Source organism: Nomascus leucogenys, chromosome 4 (assembly GCF_006542625.1).
Source record: "Nomascus leucogenys isolate Asia chromosome 4, Asia_NLE_v1, whole genome shotgun sequence".
NCBI lineage: Eukaryota > Metazoa > Chordata > Mammalia > Primates > Hylobatidae > Nomascus > Nomascus leucogenys.
Window position 1 is genome coordinate 90,279,262 of NC_044384.1, and position 19,273 is coordinate 90,298,534.

Sequence of the window (19,273 nt, forward strand, 5' to 3'; positions counted from 1 at the left end):
TTTCAGATCCCTCCTCTCTGCTCCCCCAACCCCTTGCTCAGATCTGATCCTCTCAGCTCTTCCAACAACCTCCAGGCAGGTCCCCCTTTAGCCAGCTTCCCCTTCCTGATTCTTGAACCCCAAAGTTATAGCTCTGACCAGGGCATCTGCTTTAAAAATCTTCAACAGCTCCCATGGCTAGAACAAAAGTGAAGGAATGGGAATTCCTGCGTTCAATTCCTGGTCTCCAACTTCACAAGAGGTAACGATAAACTGGCAGACCCTGAGGGCAGAGAAGCTGCATTCCATGGCACAGGGCCTGGCATGTGGTAAGCTCACAAAAAATGTGAGATGAACAGAAGAGAGGAAGGAAAGAAAAAAGAAAGGTTCTTTTATCTTCCATCATGTGTGGACTCCATGCTCAAGTTCTGCTATCTTCATGAGCAGAAAGACTGATGAATGGATAGATGGATGAATGAACGGATAAAGAGATGGATGAGTGCATGGATAGAGAGACGGAAGGATGGATGGCTGAATGAAGAAATGGATAGATGAATAGATGAATGGATGGATGGGTGGAAAGATGGATGAATAAATTGATAGGTGGATGGATGGATAAATGAATAGGTGAGTGAATGGGTGGGTGGGTAAATGGATAGATGAGTGGGTGGGTGGGTGGATGGGTAAATGGGTGGTTCAATGGGTGGATGGATGGATGGATGGATGGATGGATGGATGGATAGGTGATGGGATGGATGGATGAATGAATAGATGAATGAATGGGTAGACAGATGAATGAATCGATGAATAAATGGATAGATGGACGGATGGGTGGATGGGTGAGTGAATAAGTGGGCAAGTGAATGCATAGATGAATGGATGGGTGACTGGATGGGCAGATGGGTGGTTATGTGGGCGGATAGATGAATGGATGGACAGATAGATGGATAATTGACTGGATGAATGAATAGATGAATAAATGGAGGAGTGGGTAGACGGATGGATGGATAAATTAACAGATGGATATTTGGATGGATGAATGGGTGAGCAGATAGGTGGGTGGGTGAATGGATAAGGAGTGGATGGGTGGATGGGTGGCAGGTGGCTGGATGAATGAATGGGAGGGTAGATAGATATATTAGTTGTATATATAAAGGCAACCTTCCCCTCTTGGACTGTTTTGCCCATCTATTATATTTCCTTGCCTCTGGGGGGTGTGAGCTTAAACCATGCTTGATGCATTATTTCATTAAAAACACCAACAGCCCTATAAGGGAGGCATCTGATTCCTGCTTTATTGAATCAGAGAATTTCAAGGATCTTACACAGAGTCCCACTCAATAAGCAGGTGGGGAAGCTGGAATTCAAACACAGTAACATCTGCCTATCTGTGCCCAGGACTCTTTGCCCAGTGTGGTTCTCCCTACTCTTCCCAGCCCCAAGCATCATTTGAAACTCTGGATACACACCAGATGGACACCCCTGGCCCATCCTTAACTTCTGTCTACCTCGTCTCTATCCACCTCGTCTCTATCCTTAGTCTGACAGGGTTGGTTGATATCTGTTTTGGACTTACAAGTCTCCCTGCTAACTTATGCTCTCTGCAACAGCCTGCCTCTATGTGCAAATGTTCCTGCAACAGGGATAAAGCAAACATTACCCTGATGATGGCCTCAGCAGACAAGAGGCAGTCTCAATAGCTGGTTTCCATGCTTTGCATAAACTTCAGTGGACTCCAAGGGCTGGAGCCTGACAGCCCAATCGGGCCACAGGATGACTGACACTGGACAAGTAAGCGGGCCTCAGCTCCCAACCTACAAAATGGGAATAATGCAAGTAGCACCCACACAGGGTTGTTTTAGGAAACAAATTGGTTAATGCACAGGACTTAGCACCCAGTAAATACTCAATGTACAGTGACCCTCTTTTCAAACACCTGCTCCTAAGCAAAGCGTTCTCAACTTAGTCACAAGCAACCTGGAGGCTGAGCCCCTCCCAGGCTGACTCTGGCCTTCCCTAGCACAAGACTCAGTCATGTGCCCAATAGATGACTGCTGGGTCTTGGATATCCTATTTCCTTTACCTCAAGTGGCCTCATTTCCTGATAAAGACCTTGGTGTCTTTCTTAGGACTTGGGAGGGCCAAGCCCTTGGTCAGTGCCCAAGAGAGCACAAGCAGTTGACATACAGGTTCTGCTGTTGACCCCGTCATCCTCAGCACTTTAGTTGACATGATGGCCCACCTCTTGCTATTAGGGGCATCACGGAGCACAAGGGGAGATCGGAGCCCACAAGACTTGCAACTCTCCAGTAGGAACTGACAGCAGCCTTAGCACATGACATCACGAAGACACAATGACTCTTGAAGACCAAAAACGGTGGTAACAGCAGATCACAGCGATGGGGCACTTCCATGAGTCACACACCATGTTCCACGGCTCACACACATCCTCTCAAGAGGCTGAGACCCAGGATGGGGCTACATCTGACCTAGTGTGTGGGTGCTTCACTACAGCCTCCATCCACCCTACCTTGGAATCCTTGTACTGTAGCATGATGGATTCTCTGGGCCTGTGGCAAGTTGCAAGACACCATTTGGAGAGGGAATTATTCAAATCATAGCACACCCATGACCTGTGCTTCTCAGCTTTCATCCCAGCCCAAATGTGCCAGGAGCTAAATTTAGGGTGAGGGTTGTACCCAGCCTGTGCTCTATCAAGAAAGAGCCGAGTGCTGCTGTGAAACCACCCCAGAGCATCTGTTTCCCATCCCCTGTTCGTAATCCATTTTAAATGAAGTCATCAAAATTCACTGCCATGTTCATATAAAATAACAGCAGCAACTGCCACTAAATTCATATTGCGCTGTGCGGCCAGGCTGTTCTTCTCTTAGTCATGGCCATGCCAGGTAGGCAAGGGACATGTGATACCCATGTCTGATGCTGCAGGCATGGCAGTGTGCCATGCAAAAGCCCATGGCCTCCTGTAGCCTTTGCCATCCACTCAGTGGGCTAGATTGGAAACCCAGGCATGACCTGCACACCCAACACCTAGCAGCAAGGCAGATTCCAACCTGACCATGGCTCTCCAGTCTCATGCCCATGGCTGAGTCTCCCATGGACATGGCAGCAGCCTTCCAGTGTGAGCCCCGCTTCCTTCTTTGCTAAAGACAGTTATCCACATAACAGCCAAAGGATTCTTCTTAACAACAGTGATCATGGAAACTTCTTTGTTAAAACTCCTTAAAGGTTCTCCACATTTAGAACAGAACCCAGACCTCTGATTTAGAATATGAGGCTCAAGGGACTTGGCTCCTATCTCCAGCCTAACTTTACTACCTCTTCTCCTGGACTATGCACCTCCCACTCACACCTCCATCTGGCTACCCCTGGCATCTGGGAGATCCCAAGCAAGTTATTTCCCACTGCAGGGTCTTGGCCAAAGCTGTTTTCAGAAATGTGCTGTCCACACATCTGTACACGTTCGTCCCTCCCAAACGCATTCCTGAGCACTTTGTTTTTACTACTGGGCAGTCCACCTTGCCCTGAGTCTCACGCTGTCCTTTCTGCACTGGAGCACTGGTGTTGAGCCCAGAATCATAAAACGTTTAATACAGCACTGCTCTGGATGGGTGGGTGGATGAATGGAGAGGTAAGTGGATAAACAGAATGGTGGGTGGGTGAGTAGATAAATGGATAGGTGAGTGAGTAGGTAAGTGGATAGTTGGGTGGATGAATTGGATGGACAGAATGAATGTATAGATAATAGAGAGATGAAGAGATGTCTGGATGGATGGGTGGATGAGGGTAAGTAGGCAAGTGGGTGAACAGACGAGTAGATAAGTGGATGGATGAATGAATAAATGGATACATAGATGGGAAGATGGATGGGTAGGTGAGTGGAGGAATAGATGAATGGACTGATGAATGGATGGATGAATGGAGAAGTTGGTAGGCAGGCGAGTAGGTGGACAGAAAGATGGGTAGATGGGTGGGTGGACAGATGGATCGATAGATGGATAAGTGTGTGGGTGGATGGATGGATGGACAAATGGATGAAGTGGGTAGGCAGGTGAATGGAAAGATGGGTAGATGAATGGGTGAGTGGGTGGATGAATGGATGACAGGTAGATAGGTGGATGGATGGACTAGTCAGAAAAGTGGATGAATGACATCATAGGTAGATATCATCACCTATACAACTGAGTCAGGGAAACCTCTTCAGAGAAATTGGGAAACTTAAGACATAGAATGGGAAAGTGGCAAAACAGGGTCAAGTCTCTGCCCTTGAACATGGTTTGACCTCCATGAAGTGAGAAAACGTGCCAGGAAGCTTGTTACCCACAGATTGGTTCTACCCTCAAGGCTGGTGTCCAGCATAGCTGAAGAGATGCACTAAGCGCTCTTTCCCTATCAGGGCTAAACACAAGGACAGATGACCAGACTCTGGAGCACCACACCCCCAGGGACAGTCAGAAACCAAGTCCCAGGGTCCAGCTTACAGTCGGGATTGGCCGATGGGATGCCAACGACTCTTCTAAATTCAGCTTTGGCAACAACCCCACAGCACCCAGGCTCGGCAGTCATCCTCGTGTGTTCCTCAAAGAACCCTGACTATCTCCCTCCCTGCGGAGCAAACATCCCCACCTCCAACCTCCCCCAACATCCGACCCTGTCCCTTCCTCCCTTCACATGGTAGGAGTTCCTTTCTCTCAGAAGCTTCTTTGCTCCAGACCAAGGTGAACACGGTCCACCTGATCCCGCCACCTCCATACCCTACCACACCTGGTCAAACCTTCTTTACCTGCCCCAAAGCCCCCATGGCTATGAGTTACTAGGGTGCGGGGGATTTTCTCAGCTCTGTACTTGGCACCCCCAGACTCTCATCACCATGAATGTTCCCTCACAGGTCCCTTCTCCCCTCAGGCCATGTTATCTTCATGCACACCTGCCCTTCAGATCTCTCCCACCACCCATGAAGGTGACGAGTCTCTTTATGTAACCCCATGCAAGAACATTTTGAAGGTGGAAATGGTCTGTGGAATACAAGAAGGAATAAGGGAATAAGAATCAGACCAACAGAGTGTGTATTTCATCTGTCCATCTTCAATCCCGATGTGTGGAGCAGGAGACGGCAAGGTCCCCAGGGACTGGGACTCAGTCTTGCTTTTCTACTGGTTGGGTGAATGATCCAGGACAAATAGTTAAGCATTTCTCCCTTACTCTTTCGCTTGAAGAAAATGGATGAATACTTGTCCTTTGACCTCTCAATGTCATAAAAAGTATAAAATGAAATGTGAGCATGCATTTATAGTTTTAGAAAGATACGCAAGGGGCCTGGTGCAATGGCTCATGCCTGTAGTCCCTGCACTTTGGAAGGCTGACATGGGAGAATCACTTGGGCCCAGGAACAGGGGTTCCAGACCAACCTGGGCAACATGGCAAAATCCCATCTCTATTTAAACAAACAAACAAAAAAGAAATAAAAGAAAATGTGTATGTGAATCACACCACAAAGCCCCTTCATTCCAAATTCTTTCTGCAGGAGCCGCGTGCATCTCAGGGGACACTCTCTTCCCAGGACCCAGGAAAAGGACATCCCTCGACCTGCTGGGTACACGGGGAGTAGCGCTGGCCTTTCTGGGCCCCCTTGTGGGAGGGAAGCGTTCTGACCTGCCCCCTCTGCAGGCACTGTCAGTCCAAGCTGGCAGCTACCACCAGGCATTTTAATCAGGCCCAGGTTAGTAAATCCTGCCACTTCCCTGAGGGTTTTAACCCTGCAGTTGGAAGGTCGTGTTTAACAGCAAGACCTGCTATTATGCCTCTGTTTCCATGTGAAAATAAATAAGTCCCAACCTACTAATGGTTTTGCTCCTCTAGTCTGTCCCCTTAAAAATGGGTCGTGAAGGACTAATGCTTTTAAAACACTATAAAACAAGGTCTGTAATGGCTCTGACGCCTCAAAAGTGTATTAAGATGAAAATTTATGTTTTCCTACACCATACAGCATTGAAATACAAGCTCTAAAATAAGAGGCAGAATTATTGTGTGTTCTGACAAAAAATCCCCAGCCCTACCTGCACCTGAACTTGCATCAAAACATGATTTCTGTCAAAATTCCCATCAAAAGTCTTATTTGGTGGAAAGCAGGCTTTTTAGGTTAATTTTTTTTTTAAAACCATGCAAACATCCGTGCCAGAGTTAATTGCACTGAGTTGGCCTCCTCTACAAGCCAGTTAACTCTGTAGCTCAGGGCCTGGGGTTTGTTTCTTTGACTCCTCCAGGCAGGTGCAAATATAGCAACCTACAGTTGCCTCTGCAGGCTGCGGGGTTTGTGCCTTGAGACAATCCGAGCAGATGCTGACCTCAGGCCAAAAAAGAAAGGCAGGGAATAAGCCAGACCTCAGGGAGCTCAGAGCTAGACAATAAATAAGCACAGGAATAAATGAGTGATCCAACTGGGAGGAGAACCAAAAGAACAAAGCAGAGATGTGATCAGTTAGAAGAGGAGCAGAGCCCAATTTGGATAGGGTGGTCTCGGAGCAGAGGGACACAGGTGGAGCCAAAATGCAGACAGCAGGGGGCAGGGGCGGGGGGGGGGGGGGGGGGGGAGTGAAGACCTGGGAAGGATCCTGTCACACTGGGTCTCCCAGGCCAGGGGGAATCTGGTGTTGAGCCCAACCTGGATGGGCTCCATGAAGTGACACCTCTCCCCACGACACAGCTGTCTCTGTTTCAGCTGATCTAAGCACCAGACACTGAGCTGATGGCACACCTGCCCAATGCCCAGGTGCCGGCTCCCTGAACACAGCCTGACCTCATCCTGGCTCATCCAGACTCCTGCTGCGAACCTGCTGCGATTAAGTGTCTCAGTGGGAGGGTGTGTGACACAATCTGATTTACGGTCTTTGTTGAAAGATCCCTCTTCGAGCTCCTGGGGTGGAGACTGGGTTGTAGGTGAAAGGAGTAGAACGTGGAGCCCGGCTAGGAAGCTACTACACTGGTCTGTGTAGTCTCTGGAATGGGCTTGAGTAGAGATAATGGAAATGCAAAAAGTGCAATATGTCAGTTCGAATTTGGAGGCTGGACTGGACTGGCTGATAGACTGGATTGGCTGATGGACAGGACTGGACTGCCTGATGGACTGGACATGGGATAACAAACTATGGATGACACTCAGGCTTCCGGCTTGAGTGGATCATGAACAAAGAGGGAAATCTATGTGCTTGGGGTGGGAGTGGGGAGCTTGGTTTTGGACACACTGCATCAGAGGATCCTTTGGGATTTCCCCACGGGAGTAGTCAACTGGACAGCAGGACCCAGTCTAGAGTCTAGTAAACTGGAGGTAAGAATTTGGGAGGAGGAGACATGGGTGTGGGGCTGACTTTGCTGAAGTGCCCATCCTGGGGCTCTCGGCCTCAGCAGAAGACAAGCCGCCTTACCTCAGTGACTCAGGGAATCAGGGACATGGGCTAAAAGGTGTGAGCTGGTGGGCAGGGCAGAGGCTGCTCCACAGGACTTATGGACCAGGGGTAGCATCCACCTTAGATGGCAGGGATCAAGGGGTTTTTACACCTGGGTAGGTCTAGAGAAACTGTGAACACTGTCACATTCCAGGCACAAATCTCAAAAATAATTTGTAGGCCAGACAGCAAGTGAGAGAGGTCCCTGGTTAGGAGGAGTTGGCCTGGGTTGAGTGGCCCACTGGTATGGGCTCCATGAGGTGACACCTCTCCCCATGACATGGCTATCTCTGTTTCAGCTGATCTAAGCACCAGACCCTGAGCTGATGGCACACCTGCCCAGTGCCCAGATGCCGGCTCTCCAAACACAGCCTGACCTCATCCTGGCTCATCCAGTGCTGGCCCTGTCTGGACAAGCCCCAAGCATCCTCTGCTTGGTGCCCTGGGACACCTGTGAACTCCTGGCCACGGCTGTGTGGTGGAAGACTCGGATTCCGTGGGGGCCTTTCCTTATCTCTAGGACTCGCCCACCTGCTCTCATGCAAATCCTCATTTTAACTCTGGATCCCAATGAAGGTACAATTTAGAGTCTAAAATAACTCAGGCTGGTGCAAACAGAGCTTTGCTAGACCTGGTGCCTCCTTTCAGACAACATCTGGTCCATTCTCTCTGGCATCCCAGGCTGGAGGTAGGGGGAAGAGGCACTGGCACCCTGTTTCGGCCTCTTTATTTGGAGATAAGATCTTTACAGCTACAGGGAGTCTTTAAAGTGGAGTCACTCAGGTAGGTCCTCATCCAGCAGGAGAGGTGTGTTGTAAGAAGAGGAAACGTGGACAGACAGGAAGAAACCGAGTGAGGATGATGACAGCCACCTGCAAGCCAGGAGGAGAGGCCTCAGGAGAAACCAGCCCTGGGACACCCTGATCACAGGCGTCCGCCCCCACAACTGTGAGAGAATGTTTCTGATAAAACCACCCAGTTTTTGATACTTTCTTATGGCAGCTCCAGCAAACTAAAACTGGCTCCATGGCCTCCCCTGTCCTGGCCCCTCGGTCTCTACGACCTGGGCACCTTGCAAGCACAAGGAAGGGGCCCTCTAGTTCGGGGCGCCCACACACCTTGCTTTCTTCCTTGAGCTCTGGTCACCAAGGAGGCAAAGGGGAGAGAGGCTTCCAAGGGGCCCATCATTTGGAAAGGGAAAACCAGCTTCTGTTGCCGTGGCAACTCCACTGGGATGCTCTGCTATTTGCACATTTTGAAATTGGAGGTGGGTAGTGAGAAGGGAAAAAGGAAAGAAAAATTGAGGGAGATGGGAGTATCCAGGGCAAAAGAAAGGAGAGAAAAGCAAACGAAGTTTAGCAAAAATCCAGCTTCGGACGGGTGACCCTGACAGTGCTTAATGAGCTCAGATGAGTCCCAGGGGCTCAGGGCCTTCCCCATTAAGTTGTGGTGGCTCCAGCCAGTGTCAGCCCAGGTCCCTCACTGTCAGAGAGGAAACGGAGGCTCGAAGATGAGAAGTGCCCTGTGCAAGGTCACCTTGTGACTTGGAAGATTCTCCAGGTAAAAGCAGCCGTATTGGGGGAAGGCCTCTATTCTTGTAATGAACCAAACGTTTGTGTCAACCCCCCAAATTCATATGTTGAAATCCTAACCCCCAATGTGATGGTTTTATGAGATGGGGTCTTTGGGAGGTAAGCAAGTCATAAGTGTAGAACCTTCATAAATAGGATTAATGTCCTTATAAAAGGGACTCCCAGGACCTGGGTATGTTGGTGTGAACCTGTAATCCCAGCGCTTTGGGAGGCTGAGGTGGGAGGATCCCTCGAGGCCACAAGTTTGAGACCAGCCTGGGCAACATGGCAATACCCCATCTATACAGAAAATACAAAAATTAGCTGGGTATGGTGGTGCACACCTGTAGTCCCAGCTACTCGGGAGGTTGAGGTGGGAGGATGGCTTGAGCCCAGGAGTTTGAGGCTGCAGTGAGCCATGATTGCACCACTGCACTCCAGCCTGGAAAACAGAGTGAGAGTGTCTTAAAGAAAAAGGGGCTCTAGAGACTTCTCTGGTACCCTGGTTTCAGACTTCTAGTGTCCAGAATGGTGAGAAATAAATATGTATTTTTTTATGAGCCATCTAGTTCATGGTACTTTGTTGCAGTGGTCTGAGCGGGCTAAGACCTTCCTCCTTGGAGATCCCATGGAGTGGGGTTCAAAGGGTCCTTACAATACCGGAGAGAGGATTTGAGTCAGACCTGCATCCCACCACAGGCTCTAAGGAGAGACTCAACTTCTAGGGTCTGGCTGGCAGACTTCTCTCACTGGACAAACCATTATAGAGAAAAGCAAAGATGCTGCAGAACTAGGCGACGTCTAAATTTAGCCTCACAAAGAATCTAGAGCACGGGAGCAGGGAAATACTATTCTGAAGGGACGAGGAGAAGAATACAATGGGCCCAGGAGGCTGAATTCACTGCGAGTAAGGGCACGCGGGGGGCGTCTGAGAGAGTGCAGAAGTCAGGTGACGGAATGGCCAGGCTGAGATGCAGCTGCACGTGCCACATTCCCCAAAAGCCCATTGGATGGAGGTGTGCCTCAGGGTGGGGTGGGGTGGCCAGGCAGGCTCAGCAGCAGAGGGTGGGGCCACAATCATCCATCTCCAAAATCACCCTTGAGTCTGCTAGCAAGGAGCCACAGGACACTGCCTGGCGCCGCCTTCTGATGTAGCTGGACAAGATGTGTATTCTTCTTCCAGCATTGAATCAGATCCTGTTTCTCAAAATGAGGCTCAGATAGATTCATTCATTCATTCACTCACTCACTGACTCACTAATTCCTTCATTCACCCTGCAGAAACCAAGCACCTGCCATGTGCTAGGTACTGCTCTACCCAAGCATGCGACATCAAGGAAGATGCCCACAGTGCTGCCCTTCCTCAACTTCAAATACCTGGCTTTCTTGAGTTGTGGCCCCTCCCTGGCAGTCCCAGCCTTGGGCACTGCTCCCCTGGGCCCTCTCCTGCCCCTGTACTTTCTGCAGTTTCTTAGTGGGGGGCTGCCTGGCTGTTCTCCAGGGTCCACAGCCTGTCCAGCATCTTGGTCATTAATTCTGTGCACAGACGCCTCTGTCAGAAAGGCCTAGGGTGGTCTCCACTTTCTGGATTAGACTCTAACCCCCAAGCCACCAGGGAGCGGTCTGCTACAGTCTATACCCTCCTGGTGAGACTCAGGCTCCACTCCAGACAGCGTCCCCGAGTGGTTCCCCTGCCATCAGAAGGCAGGGGCAGAGAGTGCAGCTCAGAGGAGCCACAGCCCATCGCACCCCGAGGCACCAAATGGGGGTAACCATTTGGGAGGGATCTCGTCACAGAGAAGGGAAGTCAGGAACCGAGGCTCATTTTGGAGAGAAATGGTCAAAAGAGCCACACCCGGCTAATTAGGATTCTGAGAACGAGATGCTGCTGAAACAAGGGAAACAGATAAGACCAAGAAACATCCCGGACCTCACATTTGGCTACAAAGAAGGAGTCCAAGTGTTCTTTTGTGTTGATGTTCCAGAAAGTCAAAATTGCAATTTGCTGCAGACGTCGGTAATTCTAGCACCGAGGGTTCACGGCGCTTGCACTTGGTAATCCGAGGAGAGCAATTTACAAGGAGTAAGGATAAAATCTAAAGTCTATCTCAGTAGGAATGACTTTTCTTATCAGTTCATGAAGGGGCCTGGAAACACACAAGTCAACAAATAGGAGATTTTTGTGATTTCTAAAGGTCCACTTTTGCTGGAGTTTTTCTGTGTCCACCCGGCAAATTCTCCCCTCCCCATTTCCCAAGGAAGCATTTCTTAAGGGGTGACCTAGAGGCAGCCACTCTGCCTGCACATGGACACAGCAGGAGCTTCATGACGGCCCTCACTGGTCTTGAGAGCATCTCTAGGTAACAGAGGAGGACAGATCAACCACCACACCAGCCTCTGCCTTCACTCCCTCGCTGTGGCTCTCACCCCAGCAGACAAGGCCTGGGGCTGACATTCCATGAAGCCAGGAGCCAAATGAATGATGTGTCGTGGACACCACCATGGACAGCACAGAAGGAAAACAGGACCTCGTAGCCCAGAGGGATTAGAATCCAAGTAGGTGTATTTAAAAAAAAAAAGAGAGAGAGAGAGAGGTCCCTTGGGGTAGGGGATACCCACTCCGACTCTCTCAAGTTCTAGAATACGAAGGTGCCATCTTGAGGTCAGCTGTCTGCTATCCGGGTAGGGGTGGGTGGAGGGTGCTGGTGGAAGGACTCTCTTGTCTGAGTCCTCAGTAAATCCTGAACACGGGAGAGGACCAATGAGGAGAGTGCACACTTCTTGACTCCACACGGGCGGCAGGGCCGAGAGCAGGTCTGGAGGCCAAGGATCAGGCCAGGACTCCATCGACGGAGGACGAGAGGCAAGAGCCGCTGTTGACAGCAAACAGCTATGTCCACTGCCAGGGAGTACGGCATGGGCATGAGGGCTGAGGGCTGAGGGCTGGGGCAGGACAGGCCAGAGCTGCCTGAGCCAGGGCTGCCTTCACGAATGCGCTGCCCCAGCCAGAAAAGCCTGCCCAGGCCACCGACTCGTCAATGCGGGGTCACCTCAGCCACGTTCCCTCTTGAGAATGGACGCTATAGATTTGTATTCATTACCCACTGAATTCAGAGCCAGCCAGACATCCACGTCTCACCCCAATAAAAGCTTTAACATTTACCCAGCAGCACAGAGTCATTATTCTGTGACAATATTCCACTGCTGACCTTTATTGCCTACGACTCTCTGTGAAATTTCCAAGGAAGCATTTCAGTGTTCAGCACACAGGACCCAGGTCCACCGCCTCCACTGCTCCTGCTCCGGCCGGCCCCCGCCTCCCACCCATCCATCTCTGGGCTGTTTGCCTCTGTCTGGATTTCATGTACTGACAGTGTGTTTGCTACCACTTAATTCCATCACTGACTGTGCCTCCCTCTAAATTGATCAGTGTCAATTCTGGGCAAACAGTCGGGTGGAATTACCAGCGGGTCCACCCGTGCTGATTATGCAAATAATGTACACCGTCACCAAGGGCCCGGCGCTGGCAGTAAGTGTCTAAACTCCTTAGCATTTGACAGCATAATTGAAGACACAAATAGGAAGCCTAATGAAGAGTTTCTTTTCTTGAGAAAGACTCCTTCGTTCTCACTTTCAACAGCTTGGCCCAGAGGGTGCAGGTGAAGAAGAGGGGTCGCGTAGACACAGAGGCTGATGGGGTCGGCATACGGACACCTGTCCACAGACATGGCGTGGTGTGATCTGCTCTTGGACAACCCCAGGTTCATAATCTGTGCCTGCTATGATAAGCCCGGTCAAGCTGGATAAACTCCCAGGCCTCAGTTTCTCCATGTGTAAAATGGAAATAATACTATAATAAATAATGACAACAGTCAACAGTCCCTCTACCACCACTGCTACTAGCTGGGCATGAGGCTATTGACTATTATTTATCCCTGTGATACAGAGGAGGCAACTGTGGCACAGAGAGGTTAAGTAACTTGTCCAAAGTCACACAGCCTGTGAAGGGCAGAGTCAAGACACAAGCCAAGAAGGTGGGTTCCAGAGTCCAGGCTCACAGCCTGTGGACTGAGCTGGGCCATGTCCACATCTTACACAGTCAGCCTCACACCCCACGGGGGCAGCCCAGGGCCCCACCCACACAGGGAGCACAGTCACAGGAGCTGCCGTGGCCAGTCCTAAGTCCCGTCCGGGAAAGGGCTCTGGCACGGAAAGCCGTGTTTGGACACATCATGCGGCCTCCTCATCCTCACCCATTCTCTTCCACAAACCTGCCCGATTCTCACCCAGGGTGCCAAAGTCCAGAGGATGTTGGGGGAGGGTGTCCCGCGGTCAGAGGCCACGTCCAGGTGGGCACTGAGTGCTAGAGGCTGAACTGTGTCACCTGCAAAATTCACGTGACGCAGGCTTAACCCCCAGGATGTCAGCATGTGTGCGACTGTATCGGGAGATGGGCTTTAAAGAGGCGACTAAATTAAAATGAGGCCAGATGGGGCGGGTCCTAAATCCAATCCAACTGGCGTCCTTACAAGAAGAGATCAGGACACAGATACACAGAGGGATGACCCCATGAGGATACAGGGAGAAGGCAAAGTCTATAAGCCAAGGAGAAAGGTCTCCGGAGGAACCAGTCCGGAGACCCCTTGATCTCGGCCTTCCAGCCTCCAAAACGGTGAGACGATAAATGACTTGTGTAAGCCTCCCTGTCTGTGGTGCTTTATGACGGCAGCTGGAGCAAACTCATACACCATAGATCCCGACAATCTGTCCTAGAGGCCTCCAGACCAGCAGGTTTCGGAGGGAGGACAATGTATCGGTCCACAGGCCACAGAATGCTTGGGATGCACCGGCATGTTATTAAACCCATTGGGACCAACAGAATTCCACACATCCCATACCAGAGTGATTAATGCTTCCAATCTCAGCCTGTGCTATAGGAGGCTTTCATATTTCACGGCAAAGTTGTGCAGACCAGTTGGTTCATGGCAGGCAGGCTGTCTGTCCCACCTTGCTGCCTACAGCCTCCCCGCCAAGCCAGGCTCGGGCGTGGAGCTCCTGACCGTGCACAGCACTCTGTCTGCTCTGTGTCCTGGGCTAGAAACCTGATAACCAGCAGAGCCTTCCTTGGGTTGGGCACCCTGGGCTCAGTGACCACCGTGTCATCTTGGCATGTCCCCATCATCTACTTGATTGTCCTCCCCCAGACAGGGGGCTCGACGGGGAATCCCGTGGTGGCGTTGTTGGAAGATGGGATGAGAAGTGACACTGTGGCCACTTTACTGCCATGCTGGGTGCTCAGTCGCCGCTGAGTCAGTGCAGGGATCTCACCACTAATTATGTGAATGCCTCCCCTCTGCCTGAAGCTCCCCAGGCTCTGCCTTCTCACACACCCAGAAACCCTCACAAAAGTCCACAAGAATGTCCCCCCAAATCCATGTCTACCCAGAACCTATGAATGGGGACTTAACTGGAAATAGGGTCATTGCCTCCTTGCAGATGTGATCAGTGAGGTTGCAATGAGGTAATACTGGATTAGGGAGGGCCCTAAATCCAATGACTAGTGTCCTCATAAGGAGAGTGTGGCCCAGGGCACTATGGAAGAGGTTTGAGGATGGGCACAGCAGCAGAATCTGAGTGCTGGAGGCTCACCCAGGCAGAGTGTGCTCCACTTCGTTCCGGGGGACTGAGAGAAATGAACCCGGGGTGAGACCCAGTGCTGTCTCCTCCTGCAGTCCAGCTGGGCCAAAATGAGAGCCCAACCAGTGGGGAGGGAGGGGCAGATTCAGGAAATAGAAAACATGGAAGGGACTGGTCCTGGACAGATGGGGAAAGGGCAGGTGAGGGCCAGGAAAGATCTAGGAAGGTTTTTGGGTTTTCAGTTCCTGGGCCATAACTGAGATGGGGTGCCCAGGAGGAAGGGCCAGCTGGCCAGGAAAGATGGGGTATATTCACTGGAGCTGCTGTAACCACAGCCTGGGTGACTGAAACCACAGGGATGAATTGTCTCATGGTTCTGGAGGTTGGAAGTCTGAGGTCAAGGTGTTGGCAGGGTGGGTTCACACTGGGGACTGTACAGAGACTGTTCCAGGCCTGTCTCTCCAGCTCCTGGTGGCCTGTCGGCAATCTTTGGCATTCCTTGACTGACAGAAGCATCACCCAGAGCTCTGCCTTCATCTTTGTGTGAGGTTTGCTCCAAGTGCATGACTATGGCCACATTTCATTCATTCATTCATTTATTCATTTATTTGAGACGGAGTCTTGCTGTGTTGCCCAGGCTGGAGTGCAGTGGCACAATCTCGGCTCACTGCAGCCTCCGCCCACGCAGATTCAAGTGATTCTCCTGCCTCAGCCTCCTAAGTAGCTGGGACTACAGGCACCCACCACCACGCCCGGCTAATCTTTGTATTTTTAGTAGAGACGGGGTTTCACCATGTTGGCCAGGCTGGTCTCGAACTCCTGACTTCAGGTGATCCATCCACCTCAGCCTCCCAAAGTGCTGGGATTACAAGCATGAGCCACTGCACCCGGTCCCATTTCCTCTTTTTATAAGAATACCAGTCCTACTGGATTAGGGCCCAATCTAATGACCTCATTTTCATCTGATGACTTCTGTAAAGACCCTACCTCTAAACGAGGTCACACTCTGAGATCCTCAGGGTGAAACTTCAACATATGCATTTGCAGGGACACACTTCAACAGGGAGTCAGGGGTCTGGGTTCGCCTGGTGGCAGGCTCTGCAGGAGGTGAGTCTGAGGGTCCAAGAGGAGGTCCAGGGAGGGCTCTGCAAGCCACCAGTCCCGAGGGTCACTGGCACCATAGGAGCAGGGCAGGATGGGGGGGCCCAGAGAGCAGAGCAAGGGCAACCACAGAACCTAGGACCACACCACCTTCTGAGATGAGCCACATAGCCTGGCACTGAGTCTCCTCCACGTGCTGAGGCCACATCTGTGTGCCATGGAGCCTGAGAGCCCCTGGAGGGAGAGGCTGTGCCTGGGACCCTGCAGATTCCCCAACACATTTGCTGAACAAGCAGGGCAGGGAGAGAAAGGAAACTGAGGTTGAGACAAATATTATGAATATGACCTTATCCCTGATGGAGAAGAAAGTCAAGAAAGAGTTCATGTTGAAAGGCAACACGGGCCAGACACACATGGTACTCATGGGGCCCTGCAGGGTTTTACAGCAAACTGTGGCCACATGGGGGCTGGGAGGGGACAGCCAGGAAATAGGCACAGTCCCCATCTGAATTTGAGAGACTCTTTGAAGCCGTCTGAGATTCCCATATACGATTTCTGTTAATATTTAAAGCAAGACGCATCCCATCCTCCGTAACAACACCGTCTTGAAAGGAGCCTTTGAAATATTTTGAAAGGTAGATGCAGCATTATTCTTGGATTAAGAACTCTGTTGTTCATTCAACAAATACAGCCCCACGACGACATCCCTGAACACCAGGGCCAGAGGTGCCTTGGCGTGTGCACGCTGCCTGCTTCTGTGGCAGTAGGACGATGCGTGTGTGGCCTGTTATGTCACACCGCCAGTGGGTCTGGGCAGCACCCCATTGCAATTGTGGGAGGAGTCCTTCAAGGGACGGATGAATAATCACACTAAGTAGGATAAATAAAAACTATAAATAGCCTCAAATCAGTTCAGGTCAAGTCCTACTGCCAATGAGTTATGGAGAAAGCATTCGCTTTTCAGAACTTTTTGCGGATCCACGTTGAGGGTAGGGAACTCCGTCTTTACTCCTGAATGCTCATGTTGGACGGTACTCACGAGGGAAGACAGAGTTCCCTACCTTCAAGTTTACAGAGGAGACAGGGTGCACAGCTTTGGAAAGGAGGGAAAGAAACCCCACATGCATGAAGAGGAAAGACAAGTAGGATGCAGGCTTTGAGGTGGAGGCTCAGCGGGACGGGGAGAAAAAAGGACAAGACCCTTCCCTAGAAGCGCTTGGTGGACCCACTGGGTGCAAACGACCAAGTGGCTGGATAGAGGGAAGAGAGACCCTCAGATGGAGGGAATAGGGGGCCCCCATACAGAGGGGCCCCCCACAGACCAGTCAGGGGCACACAGGTCCCTGAGCTACCTGGAATGAGAGATTGGTCCCTGGACCACATGCCTTCCGGCTCCATGGCGTATTTCCTCCACATCCTGGCCACCTGCGGGTCCCTGTTCTCCTCCACACTGGCCACTTGAAAATTGATGGGTGGCAATTTTCACCCCTCATTGTCTTAAGGGTCATGGGGGCTGCTTTCCTTGGTGCTGGAGTCTGGGGTCACAGTGGAGCATGGCATTGATTGGACCCCACGACACCCTGTAGAGCCCAGCTCCTCGGGCCAGGAGGAGCACATATCCGCTGTCTGCCCTCTCCCCACACTAATGACCTCCACCTCCCTCAGCCCCAAACATTACAAAGGCTAAAAGACATCCTGGGCACCTGTGAGAAAGGAAGAGCAGAGATAGTTCTCATGTCCATCCTGGTGCCTCTGCCTCCTGGGTGGTGACCCTCAGGAAGGTGAAACCTGGAGCTTGGGCCCTGCAGTTTATAGAATGATATGTTTGTGGTTCCCTAAAACAAAGAGCCGTTGCCACAGCAACCGTGGCATCCCAGCACTCAGAGGCTATTCTCAGACACTAAACAATGAGTTTTGCCTTTCAAATGCATTTGATACAATTTGCTTGGAAGGCCTTAACATCCTCTGACAAAACCCACGAGGAAGAGGAGGGCAGGGGAGAGCTGACAAGGTGGAGACTTGCAGGGCTTCCAGGAATCACACCCGTTCATGAGACAGGAGAGACCAAAGGCCCCAGACACTTTCAATAGGCAAACAGGACATGGGAAACAGCAGAGGGGAGGCAGGCAGGATTCCTAACCTTCCAGCAGCGGTTCCCTGGAGGAGGAGGGGCTGCCCAGAGGTGAGGCAGGCAGGATCCCTAACTTTCTGGCAGCCCTCCCGTGAAGGAGGTGGGTCTGCCCTACAACCTTTCGGGGCTTCTTCAGGAGAGGTGCTCGGCAGTCCCACCTGGGGCAGTTCTCTTCTTCAGGGTCACTGCAAAGATGGCAGCACAGGCCAGAGCCCACAGCAACCACTTAATCCACCCTGCTCACTCTGCAAAGGACATTGAGTGTGTCCCCTGCTCACAGCCAGCCATTGTTTCCTCCATTTACCATTTTTTTTTTTTTTTTTTTTTGCCAGTTCATGAACAACTTTGCTATTGTTTACAACGATCTCACGGGATTAGAATACCAAACGGTGATGCCAGTGAGAAGACCAAATAACCTTCGTTCCCAGCACCAGCCTCCTGTCACTAGCACACTGGGCAAGCTGTCCTCAAAAACAGCCCCCGGGCATCAGTGACAGGAACATGTGTCATCAGGAAAAAGGCATGATGTGGGCAGGCTGGGGGCAGTGTCCCAATGCAAAGTACGTTTTTGAACAGACTAAAGAACATGTGAACAGTACACAGAAATTCCTCGTCTAGCCATCTATCCATCTATCTATCGATCCATCCACTCATCCATCCACCTTATCTATCAATCCCTCTATCTAATCTATCCTATCTATCCATATCCATCTATCCATATCTATCTAATCTATCTACCAACCTATCTACCTACCTACCTAATCTGTCCATCCATCCATCCATATCTATATACTCTATCCAATCTATCTATCCATTCACCCATCCAGCTACCCATCTAATCTAATCTATCTATCTAGTCTATTTCTATGTAATCTATCTACCTACCATTTATCTATCTATCTAATCTATCTATTGAGACAGGGTCTCTGTTACTCACACTGGAGTGCAGTGGCCCAGTCATAGCTCACTGTAGCCTACAACTCCTGAACTCAAGTGATCCTCCTGCCTCAGCCTCCTGAGAAGCTGGAACTACAGGCACATGCCCCTCCTCTGTATGGCAAAATTATTTTCATTAACAGTCATGTAATAACCATCATTTTCTTGATTTGTGCATCAGTTTTAAAACCAAATATTTTGAAAGAATGAATGTCAATTTTAAAGGTATTATCCAAATCCAATAAAATAGTTCACGTAAGCATTGAAATCTGCATATCTGCATTTACTAAAAAAAAAAAAAAAAAAAAAAAAAAAAATTCCACCTTGTAGTTCACATCCACTGCCGTTTCAAATTTTAAACACAGATGAAAACTCCGAGTGGCTACCTAGAATGACAGCACTGAAGGAACACAAGTTCACTTTGTCTTTATAGTTACTGTGCCCTCATGTCTGTTTCA

At 50.5% G+C, this 19,273-nt stretch overlaps 1 protein-coding gene and 1 long non-coding RNA gene across 5 annotated transcripts in view; one reads left to right on the plus strand and one right to left on the minus strand.

Moving 5' to 3' along the window:
• Window positions 1–19,273, minus strand: part of SHANK2 (SH3 and multiple ankyrin repeat domains 2) — a 683,630-nt gene that overhangs the window by 386,085 nt on the left and 278,272 nt on the right. The window lies entirely within an intron of this gene.
• LOC115834785 lies at window positions 7,299–9,565 on the plus strand. The gene is made up of 3 exons (XR_004029717.1): window positions 7,299–7,321; window positions 7,739–8,015; window positions 8,242–9,565. It is a non-coding gene; the product is annotated as an uncharacterized LOC115834785 (long non-coding RNA).